The sequence below is a fragment of the Schistocerca americana genome, unplaced genomic scaffold (assembly GCF_021461395.2).
Source record: "Schistocerca americana isolate TAMUIC-IGC-003095 unplaced genomic scaffold, iqSchAmer2.1 HiC_scaffold_44, whole genome shotgun sequence".
Lineage (NCBI taxonomy): Eukaryota > Metazoa > Arthropoda > Insecta > Orthoptera > Acrididae > Schistocerca > Schistocerca americana.
Window position 1 is genome coordinate 1,457,758 of NW_025726170.1, and position 21,746 is coordinate 1,479,503.

Genomic DNA, 21,746 nt, shown 5'->3' on the forward strand with positions numbered 1-21,746 from the left:
TCGGAATCTAAAAGTGGACTCACAGGAGAGGTTCAAATCATTGAACGTGAGAGTGTCAGTCCTCTTTTCCTTAAGTCGGCATTGTGCCTTTTCTATTAACTTCGGAGGCAATTTCTGTGTTTCATCGTCAATAAGAAGGTCCAACGTATACAGGAAACCTGAAGTGAAGCATCGGAATCTAAAACTGGACTCACAGGATAGGTTCAAATCATAGAAAGTGAGAGTGTCAGTCCTCTTGTACTTAAGTCGGCATTGTGCCTTTTGTAATAAATTCGGATGCAATTTCTGTGTTACATCGTTAATAAGAAGGTCCAAAGTATACACGAAACCTGAAGTCAAGCATCGGAATCTAAAACTGGACTCACAGGAGAGGTTCAAATCATAGAAAGTGAGAGTGTCTGTCCTCTTGTACTTACGTCGGCATTGTGCCTTTTGTATTAAATTCCGATGACATTTCTGTGTTTCATCGTCAATTAGAAGATCAAAGGTATACAGTAAGCCTGAAGTGAAGCATCGGAATCTAAAACTGGACTCACAGGCGAGGTTCAAATCATAGAAAGTGAGAGTGTCAGTCCTCTTGTACTTAAGTCGGCATTGTGCCTTTTGTATTAAATTCGGATACAATTTCTGTGTTTCATCGTCAATAAGAAGGTCCAAGGGATACAGGAAATCTGAAGTGAAGCATCGGAATCTAAAACTGGCTCACAGGAGAGGTTGAAATCATAGATAAAGAGAGTGTCAGTCCTCTTGTACTCAAGTCGCCATTGTGCCTTTTGTATTAAATTCGAATGCAATTTCTGTGTCTAATCACCAATAAGAAGGTCCAAGGTATACAGGAAACCTGAAGTGAAGCATCGGAATCTAAAACTGGACTCACAGGATAGGTTCAAATCATAGAATGTTAGAGTGTTAGTCTTCTTGTACTTAAGTCGGCATTGTGCCTTTTGAATTTAATTCCGATGCAATTTCTGTGTTTCATCGTCAATAAGAATGTCCAAGGTATACAGTGAACCTGAAGTGAAGCATCGGAATCTAAAACTGAACTCACAGGAGACGTTCAAATCATAGAAAGTTAGAGTGTCTGTCCTCTTGTACTTAAGTCAGCATTGTGCCTTTCGTATTAAATTCGGATGCATTTTCTGTGCTTCATCGTCAATAAGAAGGTGCAAGTGATATAGTAGACCTGAACTGAAGCATCGGTATCTAAAACTTGACTCACAGGAGATGTTCAACTCATAGAAAGTGAGAGTGTCAGTCCTCTTGTACTTAGGTCGGCTCTGTGCCTTTTGTATTAAATTCGGACGCAATTGCTGTGTTTCATCGTCAATAAGAAGTCCAAGGTATACACAAAAGCTGAAGTCAAGCATCGGAATCTAAAACTGGACTCACAGGAGAGGTTCAAATCATAGAAAGTGAGAGTGTCAGTCCTCTTGTACTTAAGTCGGCATTGTGCTTTTGTATTAAATTCGGATGCAATTTCTGTGTTTCATCGTCAATAAGAAAGTCCAAGGGATACAGTAAACCTGAAGTGAATCATCGGAATCTAAAACTGGACTCACAGAAGAGGATCAAATCATAGAAAGTTAGAGAGTCAGTCCTCTTGTACTTAAGTCGGCATTTTGCCTTTTGAATTTAATTCCGATGCAATTTCTGTGTTTCATCGTCAATAAGAAGGTCCAACGTATACAGGAAATCTGAAGTGAAGCATCGGAATCTAAAACTGGACTCACAGGAGAGGTTCAAATCATAGAAAGTGAGAGTGTCAGTCTTCTTGTACTTAAGTCGCCATTGTGCCTTTTGTATTAAATTCGAATGCAATTTCTGTGTCTCATCGTCAATAAGAAGGTCGAAGGGATACAGTAAACCTAAAGTTAAACATCGGAATCTAAAACTGGACTCACAGGAGAGGTTCAAATCATAGAGAGTGTGAGTGTCAGTACTCTTGTACTTAAGTCGCCATTGTGCCTTTTGAATTTAATTCCTATGCAATTTCTGTGTTTCATCGTCAATAAGAAGGTCCAAGGTATACAGTGAACCTGAAGTGAAGCATCGGAATCTAAAACTGGACTCACAGGAGAGGTTCAAATCACAGAAAGTTAGAGTGTCAGTAACTCTGTACTTAAGTCGTCATTGTGCCTTTTGTATTAAAATCGGATGCTATTTCTGTGTTTTATCGTCAATAAGAAGGTCCAAGGTATACAGGAAACCTGAAGTGAAGCATCGGAATCTAAAACTGGACTCACAGGAGTGGTTAAAATCAAAGAAAGTGAGAGTGTCAGTCCTCTTTTACTTAAGTCGGCATTGTGCCTTTTGATTTTAATTCCGATGCAGTTTCTGTGTTTCATCGTCAATAAGAAAGTGCAAGTTATATAGTAGACCTGAAGTGAAGCATCGCAATCTAAAACTTGACTCACAGGAGATGTTCAAATCATAGAAAGTGAGAGTGTCAGTCCTCTTGTCCTTAAGTCGACATTGTGGCTTTTGTATTAAATTCGGATGCAATTTCTGTGTTTCATCGTCAATATGAACGTCCAAGGTATACATGAAAACTGAAGTCAAGCATCGGAATCTAAAACTGGACTCTCAGGAGAGGTTCAAATCATAGAAAGTGAGAGTGTCAGTCCTCTTGTACTTAAGTCGGCATTGTGCTTTTGTATTAAATTCCGATGCAATTTCTGTGTTCCATCGTCAATAAGAAGGTCCAAGGTATACAGTAAACCTGAAGTGAAGCATCGGAATCGAAAACTGGACTCACAGGAGAGGGTCAAATCATAGAAAGCTTGAGTGTCAGTCCTCTTGTACTTAAGCCAGCATTGTGTCTTTTGAATTTAATTCCGATGCAATTTCTGTGTTTCATCGCCAATAAGAAGGTCCAAGGTATACAGTGAACCTGAAGTGAAGCATCGGAATCTAAAACTGGACTCACAGGAAAGGTTCAAATCACAGAAAGTTAGAGTGTCAGTCCCTTTGTACTTACGTCGTCATTGTGCTTTTTGTATTAAATTCGGATGCAATTCCTGTGTTTCATCGTCAATAAGAAGTTCCAAGGGATACAGTAAACCTGAAGTGAAGCATCGGAATCTAAGACTGGACTCACCGGAGTGGTTCAAATCAAAGTAAGTTAGAGCGTCGGTCCTTTTGTACTTAAGTCGGCATTGTGCCTTTGGAATTTAATTCCGAAGCAATTTCTGTGCTTCTTCGTCAGTAAGAAGGTCCAAGGTATACAGTAAACCTGAAGTGAAGCATCCGAATCTAACTCTGGGCTCACAAGAGAGGTACAAATCATAGAAAGTTAGAGTGTTAGTCCTCTTGTACTTAAGTCGGCATTGTGCCATTTGAATTTAATTCCGATGCAATTTCTGTGTTTCATCGTCAATAAGAAGGTCCAAGGTATACAGTGAACCTGAAGTGAAGCATCGGAATCTAAAACTGAACTCACAGGAGACGTTTAAATCATAGAAATTTAGAGTGTCTGTCCTCTTGTACTTATGTCTTCATTGTGCCTTTTGTATTAAATTCGGATGCAATTTCTGTGTTTCATCGTCAATAAGAAGTTCCAAGGGATACAGTAAACCTGAAGTGAAGCATCGGAATCTAAAACTGGACTCACACGAGAGGTTCAAATCATAGACAGTTAGAGTGTCTGTCCTCTTGTACTTAAGTCAGCATTGTGCCTTTTGTATTAAATTGGGATGCAATTTCTGTGCTTCATCGTCAATAAGAAGGTGCAAGTGATACAGTAGACCTGAAGTGAAGCATCGAAATCTAAAACTTTACTCACAGGAGATACTCAAATCATAGAAAGTGAGAGTGTCAGTCCTCTTGTACTTAAGTCGGCATTGTGCATTTTGAATTAAAGTCGGATGCAATTTCTGTGTTTCATCGTCAATAAGAACGTCCAAGGTATACACGAAACCTGAAGTCAAGCATCGGAATCTAAAACTGGACTCACAGGAGAGGTTCAAATCATAGAAAGTGAGAATGTCAGTCCTCTTGTACTTAAGTCGGCATTGTGCCTTTTGTATTAAATTCGGATGCAATTTCTGTGTTTCATCGTCAATAAGAAGGTCCAAGGGAAACAGTAAACCTGAAGCGAAATATCGGAATCTAAAAGTGGACTCACAGAAGAGGTTCAAATCATAGAAAGTTACTGACTCAGTCCTCTTGTACTTATGTCGGCATTGTGCCTTTAAAATTTAATTCGGATGCAATTTCTGTGTTTCATTGTCAATAAGAAGGTCCAAGTTATACAGGAAACCTTAAGTGAAGCATCGGAATCTAAAAGTGGACTCACAGGAGAGGTTCAAATCATTGAACGTGAGAGTGTCAGTCCTCTTTTCCTTAAGTCGGCATTGTGCCTTTTCTATTAACTTCGGAGGCAATTTCTGTGTTTCATCGTCAATAAGGAGGTCCAAGGTATACAGGAAACCTGAAGTGAAGCACCGGAATCTAAAACTGGACTCACAGGATAGGTACAAATCATACAAAGAGAGAGTGTCAGTGCTCTTGTACTTAAGTCGGCATTGTGCCTTTTGTATTAAATTCGGATGCAATTTCTGTGTTACATCGTTAATAAGAAGGTCCAAAGTATACACGAAACCTGAAGTCAAGTATCGGAATCTAAAACTGGACTCACAGGAGAGGTTCAAATCATTGAAAGTGCGAGTGTCTGTCCTCTTGTACTTAAGTCGGCATTGTGCCTTTTGTATTAAATTCGGATGCAATTTCTGTGTTTCATCGTCAATAAGAAGGTCCAAGGGATACAGTAGACCTGAAGTGAAGCATCGGAATCTAAAACTGGACTCACAGGCGAGGTTCAAATCATAGAAAGTGAGAGTGTCAGTTCTCTTGTACTTAAGTCGGCATTGTGCCTTTTGTATTAAATTCGAATACAATTTCTGTGTTTCATCGTCAATAAGAAGGTCCAAGGGATACAGGAAATCTGAAGTGATGCATCGGAATCTAAAACTGGCTCACAGGAGAGGTTCAAATCATAGATAGTGAGAGTGTCAGTCCTCTTGAACTCAAGTCGCCATTGTGCCTTTTGTATTAAATTCGAATGCAATTTCTGTGTCTCATCGTCAATAAGAATGTCGAAGGGATACAGTTAACTTGAAGTGAAGCATCGGAATCTAAAACTGGACTCACAGGAGAGGTTCAAATCATAGAAAGTGAGAGTGTCAGTCCTCTTGTACTTACGTCGGCATTGTGCCTTTTGAATTTAATCCCGATGAAATTTCTGTGTTTCATCGTTAATTAGAAGATCAAAGGTATACAGTGAGCCTGAAGTGAAGCATCGGAATCTAAAACTGGACTCACAGGAGTGGTTCAAATCATAGAAAGTTAGAGTGTCGGTCCGCTTGTACTTAAGTCGGCATTGTGCCATTTGATTTTAATTCCAAAGCAATATCTGTGCTTCTTCGTCAATAAGATGGTCCAAGGTATACAGTAAACCTGAAGTGAAATATCCGAATCTAAAACTGGGCTCACAGGAGAGGTACAAATCATAGAAAGTGAGAGTGTCAGTCCTCTTATACTTAAGTCGGCATTGTGCCTTTTGTATTAAATTCGAATGCAATTTCTGTGTTTCATCGTCAATAAGATCGTCCAAGGTATACACGAAACCTGAAGTCAAGCATCGGAATCTAAAACTGGACTCACAGGAGAGGTTCAAATCATAGAAAGTGAAAGTGTCATTCCACTTGTACTTAAGTCGGCATTGTGAGTTTTGTATTAAATTCGGAAGCAATTTCTGTGTTTCATCATCAATATGAAAGTCCAAGAGATACAGTAAACCTGAAGTGAATCATCAGAAGCTAAAACTGGACTCACAGAGGAGGTTCAAATCATGGAAAATTAGAGACTCAAACCTCTTGTACTTATGTCGAAATTGTGCCTTTTGAATTTAATTCGGATGCAATTTCTGTGTTCCATAGTCAATAAGAAGGTCCAAGGTAAACAGGAAACATGAAGTGAAGCATCGGAATCCAAAACTGGACTCACAGGAGAGGTTCAAATTATAGAAAGTGAGAGTGTCAGTCCTCTTTTCCTTAAGTCGGCATTGTGCCTTTTGTATTAACTTCGGAGGCAATTTCTGTGTTTCATCGTCAATAAGAAGGTCCAAGGTATACAGGAAACCTGAAGTGAAGCATCGGAATCTAAAACTGGACTCACAGGATAGGATCAAACCATAGAAAGTGAGAGTGTCAGTCCTCTTGTACTTAAGTCGGCATTGTGCCTATTGTATTAAATTCGGATGCTATTTCTGTGTTTCATCGTCAATAAGAAGGTCCAAAGTATACACGAAACCTGAAGTCAAGCATCAGAATCTAAAACTGGACTCACAGGAGAGGTTCAAATCATAGAAAGTGAGAGTGTCAGTCCTCTTGTACTTAAGTCGGCATTGTGCCTTATGTATTAAATTCGGATGCAATTTCTGTGTTTCATCGTCATTAATAAGGTCCGAGGGATACAGTAAACCTGAAGTGAAGCATCGGAATCTAACACTGGACTCACAGGAGAGGTTCGAATCGTAGAAAGTTAGAGTGTCAGTCCTCTTGTACTTCAGTAGGCATTGTGCCTTTTGTTTTAAATTCGGATGCAATTTCTGTGTTTCATCGTCAATAAGAAGGTCCAAGGGATACAGTAAACCTAAAGTGAGGGAAAGGAATCTAAAACTGGACTCACAGGAGAGATTCAAATCGTAGAAAGTTAGAGTGTCAGTCCTCTTGTACTTAAGTCGGCATTGTGACTTTTGTATTAAATTCGGATGCAATTTCTGTGATTCATCATCAATACGAAGGTCCAATGTATACTGTAAACTTGAAGTGAAGCATCGGAATCTAAAACTGGTTTCACAATAGAGATTAAAATCATAGAAAATTAGAGTGTCAGTCCTCTTGTACTTAAGTCGGCATTCTGGCTTTTGTATTAAATTCGGATGCAGTTTCTGTGTTTCATCATCAATAAGAAGGTCCAAGGGGTACAGTAAACCTGAAGTGAGGCATCGGAATCTAAAACTTGGCTCACAGGAGATGTTCAAATCATAGAAAGTTAGAGTGTCAGTCCTCTTGTACTTATGTCGGCATTGTGCCTTTTGAATTTAATTCGGATGCAATTTCTGTGTTGCATCGGCAATAAGAAGGTCCTAGGTATACAGGAAACCTGAAGTGAAGCATCGGAATCTAAAAGTGGACTCACAGGAGAGGTTCAAATCATAGAAAGTGAGAGTGTCAGTCCTCTTGTACTTATGTCTGCATTGTGCCTTTTGTATTAAATTCGGATGCAGTTTCTGTGTTTCATCGTCAATAAGAAGGTCCAAGGTATACAGGAAACCGGAAGTGAAGCATCGGAATCTAAAACTGGACTCACAGGGGAGGGCCATATCATAGAAAGTGTGAGTGTCAGTCCTCTTGTACTTATGTCGGCATTGTGCCTTTTGTATTAAATTCGGATGCAATTTCTGTGTTTCATCGTCAATAAGAAGGTCCAAGGGATCCAGTAAACCTGAAGTGAGGCATCGGAATCTAAAACTGGACTCACAGGAGAGGTTCAAATCATAGAAAGTTAGAGTGTCAGTCTTCTTGTACTTATGTCGGCATTGTGCCTTTAGTATTAATTTCGGATGCAATTTCTGTGTTTCATCATCAATAGGAAGGCACAAGGGATACAGTAAACCTGAAGTGAAGCATCGGATTCTAAAACTGGACTTACAGGAGAGGTTCAAATCATAGAAAGTTAGAGCGTCAGTCCTCATGTACTTAAGTCGGCATTGTGCGTTTTGAATTTTTGTTCCGATGCAATTACTGTGTTTCATCGTCAATAAGAAGTTCCAAGGTATACAGTAAACCGGTAGTGAAGCATCGGAATCTAAAACTGGACTCACAGGAGCGTTTCAAATCATAGAAAGTTAGAGTGTCAGTCCTCTTGTACTTAAGTCGGCATTGTGCCGTTTGTATTAAATTCGGATGCAATTTCTGTTTTCATCGTAAATAAGAAGGTTCAAGGGATACAGTAAACCTAAAGTGAAGCATCAGAATCTAAACCTGGACCCACAGGAGAGGTACACATCTTAGAAAGTGGGAGTGTCAGTCCTCTTGTACTTAAGTAGGCATTGTGCCTTTTGAATTTAATTCCGATGCAATTTCTGTGTTTCATCGTCAATAAGAAGGACAAGGGATACAGTAAACCATAAGTGAATCATCGGATTCTAAAACTGGACTCACAGGACAGGTTCAAATCATAGAAAATTAGAGCGTCAGTCATCTTGTACTTAAGTCGGCATTGTGCCTTTTGTATTAAATTCGGATGCAGTTTCTGTGTTTCATCGTCAATAAGAAGGTCCAAGGTATACAGGAAACCGGAAGTGAAGCATCGGAATCTAAAACTGGACTCACAGGAGAGGTTCAAATCATAGAAAGTGAGAGTGCCAGTCCTCTTGTATATATGTCGGCATTGTGCCTTTTGTATTAAATTCGGATGCAATTTCTGTGTTTCATCGTCAATAAGATGGTCCAAGGGATACAGTAAACCTGAAGTGAAGCATCGGATTCTAAAACTGGACTCACAGGAGAGGTTCAAATCATAGAAAGTTAGCGTGTCAGTCCTCTTGGACTTAAGTCGGCATTGTGCCTTTTGAGTTTAATTCCGTTGCAATTTCTGTGTTTCATCGTTAATAAGAAGGACAAGGGATACAGAAAACCATAAGTGAATCATCGGATTCTAAAACTGGACTCACAGGACAGGTTCAAATCATAGAAAATTAGAGCGTCAGTCATCTTGTACTTAAGTCGGCATTGTGCCTTTTTAATTTCATTCCGATGCAATTTCTGTGCTTCATCGTCAATAAGAAGGTCCGAGGTATACAGTAAACCTGAAGTGAAGCATCCGAATCTAAAACTGGACTCACAGGACAGGTTCAAATCATTGAAAGTGAGAGTGTCAGTCCTCTTGTACTTAAGTCGGCATTGTGCATTTTGAGTTTAATTCCGTTGCAATTTCTGTGTTTCATCGTCAATAAGAAGGACAAGGGATACAGTAAACCATAAGTGAACCATCGGATTCTAAAACTGGACTCACAGGACAGGTTCAAATCATAGAAAATAGGATCGTCAGTCATCTTGTACTTAAGTCGGCATTGTGCCTTTTCAATTTCATTCCGATGCAGTTTCTGTGCTTCATCGTCAATAAGAAGGTCCATCGTATACAGTAAACCTGAAGTTTAGCATCGGATTCTAAAACTGGACTCAAAGGAGAGGTTCAAATAATAGAAAGTTAGAGTGTCCGTCCACTTGTACTGAGTCAGCATTGTGCATTTTGAATTTTATTCCAATGCAATTTCTGTGCTTCATCGTCAATAAGAAGGTCCAAGGTATACAGTATACCTGAAGTGAAGCATCGGAATCTAAAACTGGACTCACAGGAGAGGTTCAAATCATAGAAAGTTCGAGTGTCAGTCCTCTTGTACTTAAGTCGGCATTGTGCCTTTTGAATTTAATTCCGATGCAATTTCTGTGATTCATCGTCAATACGAAGGTAAAAGTGATACAGTAAACCTGAAGTGAAGCATCGGAATCTAAAACAGGACTCACAGGAGAGGTTCAAATCATAGACAGTGAGAGTGTCAGTCCTCTTGTACTTAGGTCGTCATTGTGCCTTTTGTATTAAATTCGAATCCAATTTCTGTGTTTCATAGTCAATTAGAACGTCCAAGAGATACAGTAAACCTGAAGTGAGGCATCGGAATCTAAATCCGGACTCTCAGGAGAGGTTCAAATCATAGAAAGTGAAAGTGTCATTCCACTTGTACTTAAGTCGGCATTGTGAGTTTTGTATTAAATTCGGAAGCAATTTCTGTGTTTCATCATCAATATGAAAGTCCAAGAGATACAGTAAACCTGAAGTGAATCATCAGAAGCTAAAACTGGACTCACAGAGGAGGTTCAAATCATGGAAAATTAGAGACTCAAACCTCTTGTACTTATGTCGAAATTGTGCCTTTTGAATTTAATTCGGATGCAATTTCTGTGTTCCATAGTCAATAAGAAGGTCCAAGGTAAACAGGAAACATGAAGTGAAGCATCGGAATCCAAAACTGGACTCACAGGAGAGGTTCAAATTATAGAAAGTGAGAGTGTCAGTCCTCTTTTCCTTAAGTCGGCATTGTGCCTTTTGTATTAACTTCGGAGGCAATTTCTGTGTTTCATCGTCAATAAGAAGGTCCAAGGTATACAGGAAACCTGAAGTGAAGCATCGGAATCTAAAACTGGACTCACAGGATAGGATCAAACCATAGAAAGTGAGAGTGTCAGTCCTCTTGTACTTAAGTCGGCATTGTGCCTATTGTATTAAATTCGGATGCTATTTCTGTGTTTCATCGTCAATAAGAAGGTCCAAAGTATACACGAAACCTGAAGTCAAGCATCAGAATCTAAAACTGGACTCACAGGAGAGGTTCAAATCATAGAAAGTGAGAGTGTCAGTCCTCTTGTACTTAAGTCGGCATTGTGCCTTATGTATTAAATTCGGATGCAATTTCTGTGTTTCATCGTCATTAATAAGGTCCGAGGGATACAGTAAACCTGAAGTGAAGCATCGGAATCTAACACTGGACTCACAGGAGAGGTTCGAATCGTAGAAAGTTAGAGTGTCAGTCCTCTTGTACTTCAGTAGGCATTGTGCCTTTTGTTTTAAATTCGGATGCAATTTCTGTGTTTCATCGTCAATAAGAAGGTCCAAGGGATACAGTAAACCTAAAGTGAGGGAAAGGAATCTAAAACTGGACTCACAGGAGAGATTCAAATCGTAGAAAGTTAGAGTGTCAGTCCTCTTGTACTTAAGTCGGCATTGTGACTTTTGTATTAAATTCGGATGCAATTTCTGTGATTCATCATCAATACGAAGGTCCAATGTATACTGTAAACTTGAAGTGAAGCATCGGAATCTAAAACTGGTTTCACAATAGAGATTAAAATCATAGAAAATTAGAGTGTCAGTCCTCTTGTACTTAAGTCGGCATTCTGGCTTTTGTATTAAATTCGGATGCAGTTTCTGTGTTTCATCATCAATAAGAAGGTCCAAGGGGTACAGTAAACCTGAAGTGAGGCATCGGAATCTAAAACTTGGCTCACAGGAGATGTTCAAATCATAGAAAGTTAGAGTGTCAGTCCTCTTGTACTTATGTCGGCATTGTGCCTTTTGAATTTAATTCGGATGCAATTTCTGTGTTGCATCGGCAATAAGAAGGTCCTAGGTATACAGGAAACCTGAAGTGAAGCATCGGAATCTAAAAGTGGACTCACAGGAGAGGTTCAAATCATAGAAAGTGAGAGTGTCAGTCCTCTTGTACTTATGTCTGCATTGTGCCTTTTGTATTAAATTCGGATGCAGTTTCTGTGTTTCATCGTCAATAAGAAGGTCCAAGGTATACAGGAAACCGGAAGTGAAGCATCGGAATCTAAAACTGGACTCACAGGGGAGGGCCATATCATAGAAAGTGTGAGTGTCAGTCCTCTTGTACTTATGTCGGCATTGTGCCTTTTGTATTAAATTCGGATGCAATTTCTGTGTTTCATCGTCAATAAGAAGGTCCAAGGGATCCAGTAAACCTGAAGTGAGGCATCGGAATCTAAAACTGGACTCACAGGAGAGGTTCAAATCATAGAAAGTTAGAGTGTCAGTCTTCTTGTACTTATGTCGGCATTGTGCCTTTAGTATTAATTTCGGATGCAATTTCTGTGTTTCATCATCAATAGGAAGGCACAAGGGATACAGTAAACCTGAAGTGAAGCATCGGATTCTAAAACTGGACTTACAGGAGAGGTTCAAATCATAGAAAGTTAGAGCGTCAGTCCTCATGTACTTAAGTCGGCATTGTGCGTTTTGAATTTTTGTTCCGATGCAATTACTGTGTTTCATCGTCAATAAGAAGTTCCAAGGTATACAGTAAACCGGTAGTGAAGCATCGGAATCTAAAACTGGACTCACAGGAGCGTTTCAAATCATAGAAAGTTAGAGTGTCAGTCCTCTTGTACTTAAGTCGGCATTGTGCCGTTTGTATTAAATTCGGATGCAATTTCTGTTTTCATCGTAAATAAGAAGGTTCAAGGGATACAGTAAACCTAAAGTGAAGCATCAGAATCTAAACCTGGACCCACAGGAGAGGTACACATCTTAGAAAGTGGGAGTGTCAGTCCTCTTGTACTTAAGTAGGCATTGTGCCTTTTGAATTTAATTCCGATGCAATTTCTGTGTTTCATCGTCAATAAGAAGGACAAGGGATACAGTAAACCATAAGTGAATCATCGGATTCTAAAACTGGACTCACAGGACAGGTTCAAATCATAGAAAATTAGAGCGTCAGTCATCTTGTACTTAAGTCGGCATTGTGCCTTTTGTATTAAATTCGGATGCAGTTTCTGTGTTTCATCGTCAATAAGAAGGTCCAAGGTATACAGGAAACCGGAAGTGAAGCATCGGAATCTAAAACTGGACTCACAGGAGAGGTTCAAATCATAGAAAGTGAGAGTGCCAGTCCTCTTGTATATATGTCGGCATTGTGCCTTTTGTATTAAATTCGGATGCAATTTCTGTGTTTCATCGTCAATAAGATGGTCCAAGGGATACAGTAAACCTGAAGTGAAGCATCGGATTCTAAAACTGGACTCACAGGAGAGGTTCAAATCATAGAAAGTTAGCGTGTCAGTCCTCTTGTACTTAAGTCGGCATTGTGCCTTTTGAGTTTAATTCCGTTGCAATTTCTGTGTTTCATCGTTAATAAGAAGGACAAGGGATACAGAAAACCATAAGTGAATCATCGGATTCTAAAACTGGACTCACAGGACAGGTTCAAATCATAGAAAATTAGAGCGTCAGTCATCTTGTACTTAAGTCGGCATTGTGCCTTTTTAATTTCATTCCGATGCAATTTCTGTGCTTCATCGTCAATAAGAAGGTCCGAGGTATACAGTAAACCTGAAGTGAAGCATCCGAATCTAAAACTGGACTCACAGGACAGGTTCAAATCATTGAAAGTGAGAGTGTCAGTCCTCTTGTACTTAAGTCGGCATTGTGCATTTTGAGTTTAATTCCGTTGCAATTTCTGTGTTTCATCGTCAATAAGAAGGACAAGGGATACAGTAAACCATAAGTGAACCATCGGATTCTAAAACTGGACTCACAGGACAGGTTCAAATCATAGAAAATAGGATCGTCAGTCATCTTGTACTTAAGTCGGCATTGTGCCTTTTCAATTTCATTCCGATGCAGTTTCTGTGCTTCATCGTCAATAAGAAGGTCCATCGTATACAGTAAACCTGAAGTTTAGCATCGGATTCTAAAACTGGACTCAAAGGAGAGGTTCAAATAATAGAAAGTTAGAGTGTCCGTCCACTTGTACTGAGTCAGCATTGTGCATTTTGAATTTTATTCCAATGCAATTTCTGTGCTTCATCGTCAATAAGAAGGTCCAAGGTATACAGTATACCTGAAGTGAAGCATCGGAATCTAAAACTGGACTCACAGGAGAGGTTCAAATCATAGAAAGTTCGAGTGTCAGTCCTCTTGTACTTAAGTCGGCATTGTGCCTTTTGAATTTAATTCCGATGCAATTTCTGTGATTCATCGTCAATACGAAGGTAAAAGTGATACAGTAAACCTGAAGTGAAGCATCGGAATCTAAAACAGGACTCACAGGAGAGGTTCAAATCATAGACAGTGAGAGTGTCAGTCCTCTTGTACTTAGGTCGTCATTGTGCCTTTTGTATTAAATTCGAATCCAATTTCTGTGTTTCATAGTCAATTAGAACGTCCAAGAGATACAGTAAACCTGAAGTGAGGCATCGGAATCTAAATCCGGACTCTCAGGAGAGGTTCAAATCATAGAGAGTTAGAGTGTCAGTCCTCTTGTACTTAAGTCGGCATTGTGCCTTTTGTATTAAATTCGGATGCAATTTCTGTGTTTCATCGTCAATATGAAGGTCCAAGGTATACGGTAAACCTGATGTGAAGCATCGGAATCTAAAACTGGACTCACAGAGGAGGTGCAATTCATAGAAAGTGAGAGTGTCAGTCCTTTTGTAGGTAAGTCGGCATTGTGCCATTTGTATTAAATTCGGAAGCAATAGCTGTGTTTCATCGTCAATAAGAAGGTAGAATCTATACAGGAAACCAGATGTGAAGCATCGAAATCTAAAACTGGACACACAGGAGAGGTTCAAATCATAGAAAGTTAGAGTGTCAGTCCTCTTGTACTTAAGTCGGCATTGTGCCTTTTGAATTTAATTCGGATACAATTTCTGTGCTTCATCGTCAAGAAGAAGGTCCAACGGATACAGTAAACCTGAAGTGAAAAATTGGAATCTAAAACTGGACTCATAGCAGAGGTTCAAATCATAGAAAGTGAGAGTGTCAGTCCTCTTGTACGTATGTCGGCATTGTGCCTTTTGTATTAAATTCGGATGCAGTTTCTGTGTTTCATCGTCAATAAGAAGGTCCAAGGTATACAGGAAACCGGAAGTGAAGCATCGGAATCTAAAACTGGACTCACAGGGGAGGGCCAAATCATAGAAAGTGAGAGTGTCAGTCCTCTTGTACTTATGTCGGCATTGTGCCTTTTGTATTAAATTCGGATGCAATTTCTGTGTTTCATCGTCAATAAGAAGGTCCAAGGGATACAGTAAACCTGAAGTGAGGCATCGGAATCTAAAACTGGACTCACAGGAGAGGTTCAAATCAAAAAAAGTTAGAGTGTCAGTCCTCTTGCACTTTAGTCGGCCGTGTGCCTTTTGAATTTAATTCCGATGCAATTTCTGAGTTTCATCGTCAATAAGATGGTCCAAGGGATACAGTAAACCTGAAGTGAAGCATCGGATTCTAAAACTGGACTTACAGGAGAGGTTCAAATCATAGAAAGTTAGAGTGTCAGTCCTCTTGTACTTAAGTCGGCATTGTGCGTTTTGAATTTTTGTTCCGATGCAATTACTGTGTTTCATCGTCAATAAGAAGTTCCAAGGTATACAGTAAACCGGTAGTGAAGCATCGGAATCTAAAACTGGACTCACAGGAGCGTTTCAAATCATAGAGAGTTAGAGTGTCAGACCTCTTGTACTTAAGTCGGCATTGTGCCGTTTGTATTAAATTCGGATGCAATTTCTGTTTTCATCGTAAATAAGAAGGTTCAAGGGATACAGTAAACCTAAAGTGAAGCATCAGAATCTAAACCTGGACCCACAGGAGAGGTACACATCTTAGAAAGTGGGAGTGTCAGTCCTCTTGTACTTAAGTAGGCATTGTGCCTTTTGAATTTAACTCCGATGCATTTTCTGTGTTTCATCGTCAATAAGAAGGACAAGGGATACAGTAAACCATAAGTGAATCATCGGATTCTAAAACTGGACTCACAGGACAGGTTCAAATCATAGAAAATTAGAGCGTCAGTCATCTTGTACTTAAGTCGGCATTGTGCCTTTTGTATTAAATTCGGATGCAGTTTCTGTGTTTCATCGTCAATAAGAAGGTCCAAGGTATACAGGAAACCGGAAGTGAAGCGTCGGAATCTAAAACTGGACTCACAGGAGAGGTTCAAATCATAGAAAGTGAGAGTGTCAGTCCGCTTGTATATATGTCGGCATTGTGCCTTTTGTATTAAATTCGGATGCAATTTCTGTGTTTCATCGTCAATATGAAGGTCCAAGGGATCCAGTAAACCTGAAGTGAAGCATCCGAATCTAAAACTGGACTCACAGGACAGGTTCAAATCATTGAAAGTGAGAGTGTCAGTCCTCTTGTACTTAAGTCGGCATTGTGCCTTTTGAGTTTAATTCCGTTGCAATTTCTGTGTTTCATCGTCAATAAGAAGGACAAGGAATACAGTAAACCATAAGTGAATCATCGGATTCTATAACTGGACTCACAGGACAGGTTCAAATCATAGAAAATTAGAGCGTCAGTCATCTTGTACTTAAGTCGGCATTGTGCTTTTTCAATTTCATTCCGATGCAGTTTCTGTGCTTCATCGTCAATAAGAAGGTCCATCGTATACAGTAAACCTGAAGTTTAGCATCGGATTCTAAAACTGGACTCAAAGGAGAGGTTCAAATAATAGAAAGTTAGAGTGTCCGTCCACTTGTACTGAAGTCAGCATTGTGCATTTTGAATTTTATTCCAATGCAATTTCTGTGCTTCATCGTCAATAAGAAGGTCCAAGGTATACAGTAATTCTGAAGTGAAGCATCGGAATCTAAATCTGGACTCACAGGAGAGGTTGAAATCATAGAAAGTTCGAGTGTCAGTCCTCTTGTACTTAAGTCGGCATTGTGCCTTTTGAATTTAATTCCGATGCAATTTCTGTGATTCATCGTCAATACGAAGGTAAAAGTGATACAGTAAACCTGAAGTGAAGCATCGGAATCTAAAACAGGACTCACAGGAGAGGTTCAAATCATAGACAGTGAGAGTGTCAGTCCTCTTGTACTTAGGTCGGCATTGTGCCTTTTGTATTAAATTCGAATACAATTTCTGTGTTTCATAGTCAATAAGAACGTCCAAGAGATACAGTAAACCTGAAGTGAGGCATCGGAATCTAAATCCGGACTCACAGGAGAGGTTCAAATCATAGAAAGTTAGAGTGTCAGTCCTCTTGTACTTAAGTCGGCATTGTGCCTTTTGTATTAAATTCGGATGCAATTTCTGTGTTTCATCGTCAATATGAAGGTCCAAGGTATACGGTAAACCTGATGTGAAGCATCGGAATCTAAAACTGGACTCACAGGGGAGGTGCAATTCATAGAAAGTGAGAGTGTCAGTCCTCTTGTAGTTAAGTCGGCATTGTGCCATTTGTATTCAATTCGGATGCAATAGCTGTGTTTCCTCGTCAATAAGAAGGTAGAATCTATACAGGAAACCAGATGTGAAGCATCGAAATCTAAAACTGGACTCACAGGAGAGGTTCAAATCATAGAAAGTTATAGTGTCAGTCCTCTTGTACTTAAATCAGCATTGTGCCTTTTGAATTTAATTCCGAAGCAATTTCTGTGCTTCATCGTCAATAAAAAGGTCCAAGGTATACAGTAAACCTGAAGTGAAGCATCCGAATATAAAACTGGACACACAGGAGAGGTTCAAATCATAGAAAGTTAGAGTGTCAGTCCTCTTGTACTTACGTCGGCATTGTGCCTTTTGAATTTAATTCGGATACAATTTCTGTACTTCATCGTCAAGAAGAAGGTCCAACGGATACAGTAAACCTGAAGTGAAAAATTGGAATCTAAAACTGGACTCATAGCAGAGGTTCAAATCATAGAAAGTGAGAGTGTCAGTCCTCTTGTACTTAAGTCGGCATTGTGGCTTTTGTATTAAATTCGGATGCAATGTCTGTGTTTCCTCGTCAATAAGATGGCCCAAGGGATACAGTAAACCTGAAGTGAAGCATCGGAATCTAAAACTGGACTCACAGGAGAGGTTCAAATCATAGAAAGTTAGGGTGTCAGTCCTCTTGTACTTAAGTCGGAATTGTGCCTTTTGATTTTTTATTCCGATGCAATTACTGTGTTTCATCGTCAATAAGAAGTTCCAAGGTATATAGTAAACCTGTAGTGAAGCATCTTCATCTAAAACTGGACTCACAGGAGAGTTTCAAATCACAGAAAGTTAGAGTGTCAGTCCTCTTGTACTTAAGTCGGCATTGTGCCTTTTGTATTAAATTCGGATGCAATTACTGTGTTTCATCGTCAATAAGAAGGTCCAAGGGATACAGTAAACCTGAAGTGAAGCATCGGAATCTGAAACTGGACTCACAGGAGTGGTTCAAATCATAGAAAGTGAGAGTGTCAGTTCTCTTGTACTGAAGTCGGCATTGTGCCTTTTGTATTAAATTCGGATGCAATTTCTGTGTTTCTTCATCAATAAGAAGGTCCAAGGGATACAGTAAACCTGAAGTGAAGCATCGGAATCTCAAACTTGACTCACAGGAGAGGTTCAAATCATAGAAAGTTAGAGTGTCAGTCCTCTTGCACTTAAGTCGGCATTGTGTCTTTTGAATTTAATTCGGATGCAATTTCTGTGTTTCATCGTCAATAAGAATTTCCAAGGTATACAGGAAACCTGAAGTGAAGCATCGGAGTCTAAAACTAGACTCACGGGAGAGGTTCAAATCATTGATAGTGAGAGTGTCAGTCCTCTTATACTTAAGTCGGCATTGTGCCTTTGTATTAAGTTCCGATGCAATTTCTGTGTTTCATCATCAATAAGAAGGCACATGGGATACAGTAAACCTGAAGTGAAGCATCGGAATCTAAAACTGGACTCACCGGAGAGGTTCAAATCATAGAAAGTTAGAGTGTCATTCCCCTTGTACTTTAGTCGGCCTTGTGCCTTTTGAATTTAATTCCGATGCAAGTTCTGTGTTTCATCGTCAATAAGATTGTCCAAGGGATACAGTAAACTTGAAGTGAAGCATCGGATTCTAAAATTGGACTTACAATAGAGGTTCAAATCATAGAAAGTTAGAGTGTCAGTCCTCTTGTACTTAAGTCGGCATTGAGTTATTTGTATTAAATTCGGATGCAATTTCTGTGTTTCGTCATCAATAAGAAGGTACATGGGATACAGTAAACCTGAAGTGAAGCATCGGAATCTAAAACTGGACTCACAGGAGAGGTTCAAATCATAGAAAGTTAGAGAGTCAGTCCTCTTGTACTTAAGTCTTCATTGTGCCTTTTGTATTAAATTCGGATGCAATTTCTGTGTTTCATCGTCAATAAGAAGTTCCAAGGGATACAGTAAACCTGAAGTGTAGCATCGGAATCTAAAACTGGACTCACAGGAGAGGTTTAATCATAGACAGTTAGAGTGTCTGTCCTCTTGTACTTAAGTCAGCATTGTGCCTTTTGTATTAAATTCGGATGCAATTTCTGTGCTTCATCGTCAATAAGAAGGTGCAAGTGATACAGTAGACCTGAAGTGAAGCATCGGAATCTAAAACTATACTCACAGGAGATATTCAAATCATAGAAAGTGAGAGTGTCAGCCCTTTTGTACTTAAGTCGGCATTGTGCCTTTTGAATTAAATTCGGATGCAATTTCTGTGTTTCATCGTCAATAAGAACGTCCAAGGTATACACGAAACCTGAAGTCAAGCATCGGAATCTAAAACTGGACTCACAGGAGAGGTTCAAATCATAGAAAGTGAGAGTGTCAGTCCTCTTGTACTTAAGTCGGCATTGTGCCTTTTGTATTAAATTCGGATGCAATTTCTGTGTTTCATCGTCAATAAGAAGGTCCAAGGGATACAGTAAACCAGAAGCGAATCATCGGAACCTAAAACTGGACTCACAGAAGAGGTTCAAATCATAGAAAGTTACTGACTCAGTCCTCTTGTACTTATGTCGGCATTGTGCCTTTTGAACTTAATTCGGATGCAATTTCTGTGTTTCATAGTCAATAAGAAGGTCCAAGTTACACAGGAAACCTTAGGTGAAGCATCGGAATCTAAAAGTGGACTCACAGGAGAGGTTCAAATCATTGAACGTGAGAGTGTCAGTCCTCTTTTCCTTAAGTCGGCATTGTGCGTTTTCTATTAACTTCGGAGGGAATTTCTGTGTTTCATCGTCAATAAGAAGGTCCAACGTATACAGGAAACCTGAAGTGAAGCATCGGAATCTAAAACTGGACTCACAGGAAAGGTTCAAATCATAGAAAGTGAGAGTGTCAGTCCTCTTGTACTTAAGTCGGCATTGTGCCTTTTGTAATAATTTCGGATGCAATTTCTGTGTTACATCGTTAATAAGAAGGTCCAAAGTATACACGAAACCTGAAGTCAAGCATTGGAATCTAAAACTGGACTCACAGGAGAGGTTCATATCATAGAAAGTGAGAGTGTCTGTCCTCTTGTACTTACGTCGGCATTGTGCCTTTTGTATTAAATTCCGATGAAATTTCTGTGTTTCATCGTCAATTAGAAGAACAAAGGTATACAGTGAGCCTGAAGTGAAGCATCGGAATCTAAAACTGGACTCACAGGCGAGGTTCAAATCATAGAAAGTGAGAGTGTCAGTCCTCTTGTACTTAAGTCGGCATTGTGCCTTTTGTATTAAATTCGGATACAATTTCTGTGTTTCATCGTCAATAAGAAGGTCAAAGGGATACAGGAAATCAGAAGTGAAGCATCGGAATCTAAAACTGGCTCACAGGAGAGGTTCAAATCATAGATAAAGAGAGTGTCAGTCCTCTTGTACACAAGTCGCCATTGTGCCTTTTGTATTAAATTCGAATGCAATTTCTGTGTCTCATCACCAATAAGAAGGTCCAAGGTATACAAGAAACCTGAAGTGAAGCATCGGAATCTAAAACTGGACTCACAGGATAGGTTCAAATCATAGAATGTTAGAGTGTTAGTCCTCTTGTACTTAAGTCGGCATTGTGCCTTTTGAATTTAATTCCGATGCAATTTCTGTGTTTCATCGTCAATAAGAAGGTCCAAGGTATACAGTGAACCTGAAGTGAAGCATCGGAATCTAAAACTGAACTCACAGGAGACGTTCAAATCATAGAAAGTTAGAGTGTCTGTCCTCTTGTACTTAAGTCAGCATTGTGCTTTTCGTATTAAATTCGGATGCATTTTCTGTGCTTCATCGTCAATAAGAAGGTGCAAGTGATATAGTAGACCTGAACTGAAGCATCAGTATCTAAAACTTGACTCACAGGAGATGTTCAACTCATAGAAAGTGAGAGTGTCAGGCCTCTTGTACTTAGGTCGGCTCTGTGCCTTTTGTATTAAATTCGGATGCAATTGCTGTGTTTCATCGTCAATAAGAAGTCCAAGGTATACACAAAACCTGAAGTAAAGAATCGGAATCTAAAACTGGACTCACAGGAGAGGTTCAAATCATAGAAAGTGAGAGTGTCAGTCCTCTTGTACTTAACTCGGCATTGTGCTTTTGTATTAAATTCCGATGCAATTTCTGTGTTTCATCGTCAATAAGAAAGTCCAAGGGATACAGTAAACCTGAAGTGAATCATCGGAATCTAAAACTGGACTCACAGAAGAGGTTCAAATCATAGAAAGTTAGAGAGTCAGTCCTCTTGTACGTAAGTCGGCTTTTTGCCTTTTGGATTTAATTCCGATGCAATTTCTGAGTTTCATCGTCAATAAGAAGGTCCAACGTATACAGGAAATCTGAAGTGAAGCATCGGAATCTAAAACTGGACTCACAGGAGAGGTTCAAATCATAGAAAGTGAGAGTGTCAGTCTTCTTGTACTTAAGTCGCCATTGTGCCTTTTGTATTAAATTCGAATGCAATTTCTGTGTCTCATCGTCAATAAGAAGGTCGAAGGGATACAGTAAACCTAAAGTTAAACATCGGAATCTAAAACTGGACTCACAGGAGAGGTTCAAATCATAGAGAGTGTGAGTGTCAGTACTCTTGTACTTAAGTCGGCATTGTGCCTTTTGAATTTAATTCCGATGCAATTTCTGTGTTTCATCGTCAATAAGAAGGTCCAAGGTATACAGCGAACCTGAAGTGAAGCATCTGAATCTAAAACTGGACTCACAGGAGAGGTTCAAATCACAGAAAGTTAGAGTGTCAGTAACTCTGTACTTAAGTCGTCATTGTGCTTTTGTATTAAATTCGGATGCTATTTCTGTGTTTCATCGTCAATAAGAAGGTCCAAGGTATACAGGAAACCTGAAGTGAAGCAACGGAATCTAAAACTGGACTCACAGGAGTGGTTAAAATCATAGAAAGTG